This window comes from Haematobia irritans, chromosome 2, assembly GCF_050003625.1.
Source record: "Haematobia irritans isolate KBUSLIRL chromosome 2, ASM5000362v1, whole genome shotgun sequence".
NCBI lineage: Eukaryota > Metazoa > Arthropoda > Insecta > Diptera > Muscidae > Haematobia > Haematobia irritans.
In genome coordinates, this window is record NC_134398.1 from 172170304 (window position 1) to 172176823 (window position 6520).

The window sequence follows — 6520 nt, forward strand, 5'->3', positions numbered from 1 at the left end:
TACCACTCCATGGCCTTTTTACCGTAATGGCAAGATGCCAAATCCGGCCAAAACAGTACGGAACAACCGTGTTTCTTCAGGAAAGGCAGCAGACGTTTATTCAAACACTCTTTCACGTAAATTTCTTGGTTGACAGTCCCGGAAGCTATGAAAATGCTGCTTTTCAAGCCACAGGTACAGATGGCTTGCCAAACCAGAAATTTCTTTGCGAACTTTGACAGTTTTATGTGCTTGAAAATATCCTTTTGCCGTATAAAACTCCTGTCCCGGAAGTCGGCTTTGACGTAGGTTTCGTCGTCCATTACCACGTAGTCAAACTTCGTCAGCATCGTCGTGTACAGCCTCCGGGATCGGGCTTTGGCCGTCGTATTTTGTTTATCATCGCGATTTGGAGTCACTACCTTCTTGTAAGTCGATAGTCCGGCTCGTTTTTTTGGCTCGATGCACGGTTGTAGACGATACACCCAGCTTATTTGCGGCATCTTGGAGAGAGAGGTTAGGGTTTCGCTTGAAACTACCGCGCAACTCTCTTTGTCGTCTCAGCGGCTTCCGGTTTTCGATTTCCCCCCGATCCAGACTTCTTGGCTGTCGACAAACGTTCCCCAAACACTTTAATTACATTTGTAACGGTTGATTTGGCAACTTTTAGCGATTTTGCCAGCTTTGCGTGCGAGTAGCTCGGATCTTCGCGATGCGCGAGCAAAATTTTGATGCGCTGCTCTTCTTGCTTGGACGGCATTTTGACAACTGAAGAGTGAATTCCAAAATCAAAATAGGAGCAACTTTCTACACACACACACACCTTCAAAATGAGGGGTGTTCAGGTTTTTTAAATGCAAAATTGAAAGAAATACGTCAAGTTTATATTGACCAAATTTTGACCGTATCACCCTTTATATACTTGAATAAAGAAGTCATCAGTGCTGCCAGTATATATCCCCAAATCGGGGATATTTTTTCGTGGATAAGGACAAAATTTTTGAGTTGTGGACTTGGGGATTTGGTGGAGAATTTCCACAAATTTGGGGATTTTTGTGGGGAATTTTCGAAATCTTTTCAGTACATCAAATCAAAATCAGATTAAGAATTATGGTTTATATGAAATTATTTACTTCTACATGGTTACAAAAAGGCTTAAAGGAGTACAGTAAAAAACTTCCCTGCTCCTTATTCCACGGCATTTATTTCGAGTGTCCAAAAGCTACTTACTACTACTTACTCTGTTTCCTAGGAAATTTTTTACTATTGTGAAATTATATCATAAGGACTTGTCTGCCTACTTCACTGATTTGGAAATTATTTGCCATATATATCGAATAGAGTTTATATCGGGACAACAACGTCTTTTATTCGAGCACCCAATTTTATTTCTTGACTATTTAGAACTCCCATTTTTATACCCCTCCACCATAGGATGGGGGGTATATTAACTTTGTCATTCCGTTTGTAACACATCGAAATATTTCTCTAAGACCCCATAAAGTATATATATTCTGGGCCATGGTGAAATTCTGAGTCGATCTAAGCATGTCCGTCCGTCTGTTGAAATCACGCTAACTTCCGAACGAAACAAGCTATCGACTTGAAACTTGGCACAAGTAGTTGTTATTGATGTAGATCGGATGGTATTGCAAATGGGCCATATCGGTCCACTTTTACGTATAGCACCCATATAAACGGACCCTCAGATTTGGCTTGCGGAGCCTCTAAGAGAAGCATATTTCATCCGATCCGGCTGAAATTTGGTACATGGTGTTGGTATATGGTCTCTAACAACCACGAAAAAATTGGTCCACATCGGTCTACAATTATATATAGTCCCCATATAAACCGATTCCAAGATTTGGCTTGCGGAGCCTCAAAGAGGAGCAAATTTCATCCGATCCTGCATGATGTTGGTATACGGTCTCTAACAACCATGCAAAAATTGGTCTACGTCGGTTCATAATTATATATAGCCCCCATAGTTATATATAGCCGACCTCCAATCACACAAAAATTGGTCCATATCGGTTCATAATCATGGTTGCCACTGGAGCCAGAAATAATCTATCAAAATTTTATATCTAACATATAGAAAATATTGTCAAAATTTTATTTCTATAGAAAATTTTGTCAAAATTTTATTTCTATAGACAATTTTGTTAAAATTTTATTTTTATAGAAAATTTTGTTAAAATTTCATTTCTATAGAAAATTTTATCAAACTAAATTATATACGTATTAAATCGGTCCTTTTTATACCCTCCACCATAGGATGGGGGGTATATTAACTTTGTCATCCCGTTTGTAACACATCGAAATATTTCTCTAAGACCCCATAAAGTATATATATTCTGGTTCGTGATGAAATTCTGAGTCGATCTAAGCATGTCCGTCCGTCTGTTGAAATCACGCTAACTTCCGAACGAAACAAGCTATCGACTTAAAACTTCGCACAAGTAGTTGTTATTGATGTAGGTCGGATGGTATTGCAAATGGGCCTTTTACGTATAGCCCCTATACAAACGGACACTCAGATTTGGCTTACGGAGCCTCTAAGAGAAGCATATTCCACGCAAAAATTGGTCCACATCGCTATATAATTATATATAGCCCCCATATAAACCGATTCCCAGATTTGGCTTGCGGAGCCTCAAAGAGGAACAAATTTCATCCGATCCGGCTGAAATGTGGTACATGTTGTTAGTATATGGTTTCTAACAACCATGCAAAAATTGGTCCACATCGGTCAATAATTATATATAGCCCCCATATAAACCGATCACAAGATTTGACCTCCGGAGCCTCTTGGAAGACCAAAATTCATCTGATTCAGTTGATATTTGGTACATGGTGTTAATATAAGGCCTCAAACACCCATGTAAAAATTGGTCGAAATAGGTCCATAATTATATATAGCGCCATATAAACCGATCCCCAGCTTTGACCTCCGGAGCCCCTTGGAAAAGCAAAATTCATCCGATTCGGTTGAAATTTGGTACGTGATGTTAGTATATGGTATCCAACAAACATACAGGAATTGGTTCATATCACTCCATAATTATATATAACCCCCATATAAACCGATCCCCAGATTTGACCTCCGGTGCCTTTTGGAGAAGCAAAATTCATCCGATCTGGTTGTAGTATATGATATTTAACAACCATGCCAAAAGTGGTCCATATCAGTCCATAATCATATATAGGCCCGATTTGGTTTTGGAGCCTCTTGGAGGAGCAAATTTCATCCGAGTCAGTTGAAATTTGGTACATTGTGCTAGTATATGGCCGTTAACAACCATGCCTAAATAGGTCCATATCGGTCTACAGTTATATATAGCCTTCAGATAAATCACACAAAAATTGGTCCATATCAAGTTCATAATTGTATATAGCCACCATATTTCAATTCTGGCCCGGGAGCCACCGTGGTGCAATGGTTAACATGCCCGCCTTGCATACACAGGGTCGTGGGTTCGATTCCGGCTACGACCACACACCAAAAAGGTTTTCAGCGGTGGATTATCCCACCTCAGTAATGCTGGTGACATTTCTGAGGGTTTCAAAGCTTCTCTAAGTGGTTTCACTGGAATGTGGAACGCCGTTCGGACTCGGCTATAAAAAGGAGGTCCCTTGTCATTGAGCTTAACATGGAATCGGGCAGCACTCAGTGATACGAGAGAAGTTCACCCCTGTGGTATCACAATGGACTGAATAGTCTAAGTGAGCCTGATACATCGGGCTGCCACATAACCTAACCTAACCTTAAATTCTGGCTCCCTACTTACCGTGCAAAAGTCCATGTCGATTCGTAATTATTTATAGACTTACCTACACATACCTTTTTTGTCTAATATGGACTAACTCACAATTTGGAAAACGATGTTAAGAAGTTTTAAGATACCACAAACCAAGTAATTCGATTGTGGATGACAGTCTTTCGTGGAAGTTTCTACGCTATCCATGGTGGAGGGTACATAAGATTCGGCCTGGCCGAACTTACGGCCATATATACTTGTTTAATTTAATATATACCACGTATGGACATACTTATAATTTAGAAGACGGTGTTAGGAGGTTTTAAGATACCTTGCCATCGGCAAGCGTTACCGCAACCCAAGTAATTCGATTGTGGATGATAGTGTTTAGAAGAAGTTTCTACGCAATCCATGGTGGAGGGTACATAAGCTTCGGCCTGGACGAACTTACGGCCGTATATACTTGTTATTTCTCGAGCATTTAGAAGTCGATGAAAGCGTTCCATTTTGGGGACAAGAGCCCACAAAATACCGGCAACACTGGAAGTCATTTTAAGCTTGTTTCGTACGTCTTGTGTTTTACTATATACCGCCACTTTAATTATATTTTGAGAAAGTTTTCTTGACTCTAATATTTTTTTCTAAAATTAACCAAAATTTTCTCTCCTGGTGGGTACATTGTTTTTGAGTGTGCTTTTTTCGGTTTTCGCATTGAAATCTTTAAAGTTACTTTTTCTAAATTAAAAATTTTAGAGGCAACATACTAATATTACAAAACTAGTAGATAAAGTAGAAAGTCGGGCGGGGCCGACTATATTATACCCTAAACCACCCCTACTGAATTAGTAAACATTGTTTGTGGGGTATGAGTGGTATAGGATTGTGAGATAACCCGCATTTCCATATGTAAGAACATTAAGGGGTACATAGTTATGGGAGTTTTATCACAATCTGAACAGAAATGTCTGATATTAGGAGCTATAGTTAATTCTGAACCTACAGAGTTTGTATGCCACTAATATTGCTTTCATTACTAAAGAGGAAATCGCTCAATTAGTTTGGGTAATAACATACATCCAAATGTTATGCAAATCGGCAAATATATTTATGTACAAGCTACATGTATGGCTAAATAGATCATTTAATACATCAAAATTTCAAATTTAAGTAACGTTGGTTAATAAATAAGAGTATTATGGCAAACTTTGGGAAAATCGAGCGATGCACATATATGGGAGCTATATCTAAATCTGAACCAATTTGGATAATATTTGGCAAGTTTGATTGATACCACAGAAGGTTACCTTGTGCTAGATTTGAGTATCTGATAATAAATGAGTGTTTTGTGGCCAAATTTGAGAAAATCGGGCGATACATATATATGGGAGCTATATATGTACACTTGAAGGGTGATAAAAAAGATTACTTTGTGCCAAATTTGCCGATAATCGGTTAGTAAAAAAACGCAACGTAACCCCCTTTGTCGAAATGAGGCGATACATATATATGGGAGCTATATGTAAATTTAATCCGATTTCTTCCAAATTCAATAGCGTTCGTCCTTGTACCCAAAAATCACCCTGTACCAAAATCGGTTAAAAATTGCGACCGGAATTCTGCGAACAACAAATAGATGGACAGACGGACGGAGGGACACCAACCGCTAGATCGACTCAGGAGGTGATTCTGAGTCGATCGGTATATATTTTATGGGGTCTAAAATCAACATTTCTGGTAGGCACATTTTTTGGCAGATCAAAGTTATTATACCCTGACCACTATGTGGTTAGAGTATAACAATTAAAGATAACTTCAAGCCTACTTTTACCATAGAAATTCCTTCGATAAACTGGCAATAATATAATAGATTTGGATAATATTAATGAAACACTTACACAAAATAATAATTATACCCTTCGCCAAACTAATTGTATTCAAAACTCTGATATAGATTGTGAGTATGCATATACCGAAAGACACCCAAATGCTGAAGAGAATGGAAGGTAAAACGATATTTCATGGCAAATGAACCAATTTATTAAAGAGTTAGCGCCATCTATGGTACAATAGCAACTTTACTGGTCCTATTGCAGAGTTGTAGCTAAAAATGTATATTTTGGTTATTCACATCCGTTGAAAAGTTCAGTGATTAGAGAGAGAGTTGAATGTATGGTCCACGCTATGGGATTTGTAGTTCAAAATTTGGGCAATTATCCCGGGGTTTTCGGGACCACAGAATGAAGCCGCCGAGTCGCACCGCCTATTTTAGCCTCCGCCTACCAGTTTTTGCCAGTCGAAGCCGCCGCCGAATATATCGACTCATCTCGACTCAAAATGTTCCGATTCAAATCAGAAAAAATTATTAATAATTATTGTAGTGTTTGTCAAAATGTTTACAACTCCATCCAAAATCCGTCAGTTCAAGTTGCTATAATAATTTTACAAAAGTTTAGCTTAGAAAATTTGAATGAAAAATGCGATTGTAAGATTGGTTGTACAACTAATCTCATTACGATTCAGATAACTTCAAATTGATTTTAAAGTAGATAATTGTCCGCCACCGAATAGACAAATCTGTATCGGCTTAGCTGTCAATCCGCCGCCGGAAGCAAAAAATTAGTGCCTGCCGCCGCCGACAAAAATGGGTCGGCTTCATTCTCTGTTCGGGACGGGATTAATCCCGAATCCCGGGATTTTTTATTTTGAATCCCGGGATTTTTTGGGATCCCGAAAAACTAACAGCTTGTTTTTGTATGGCGAACGAGCTCTATCGATCGACT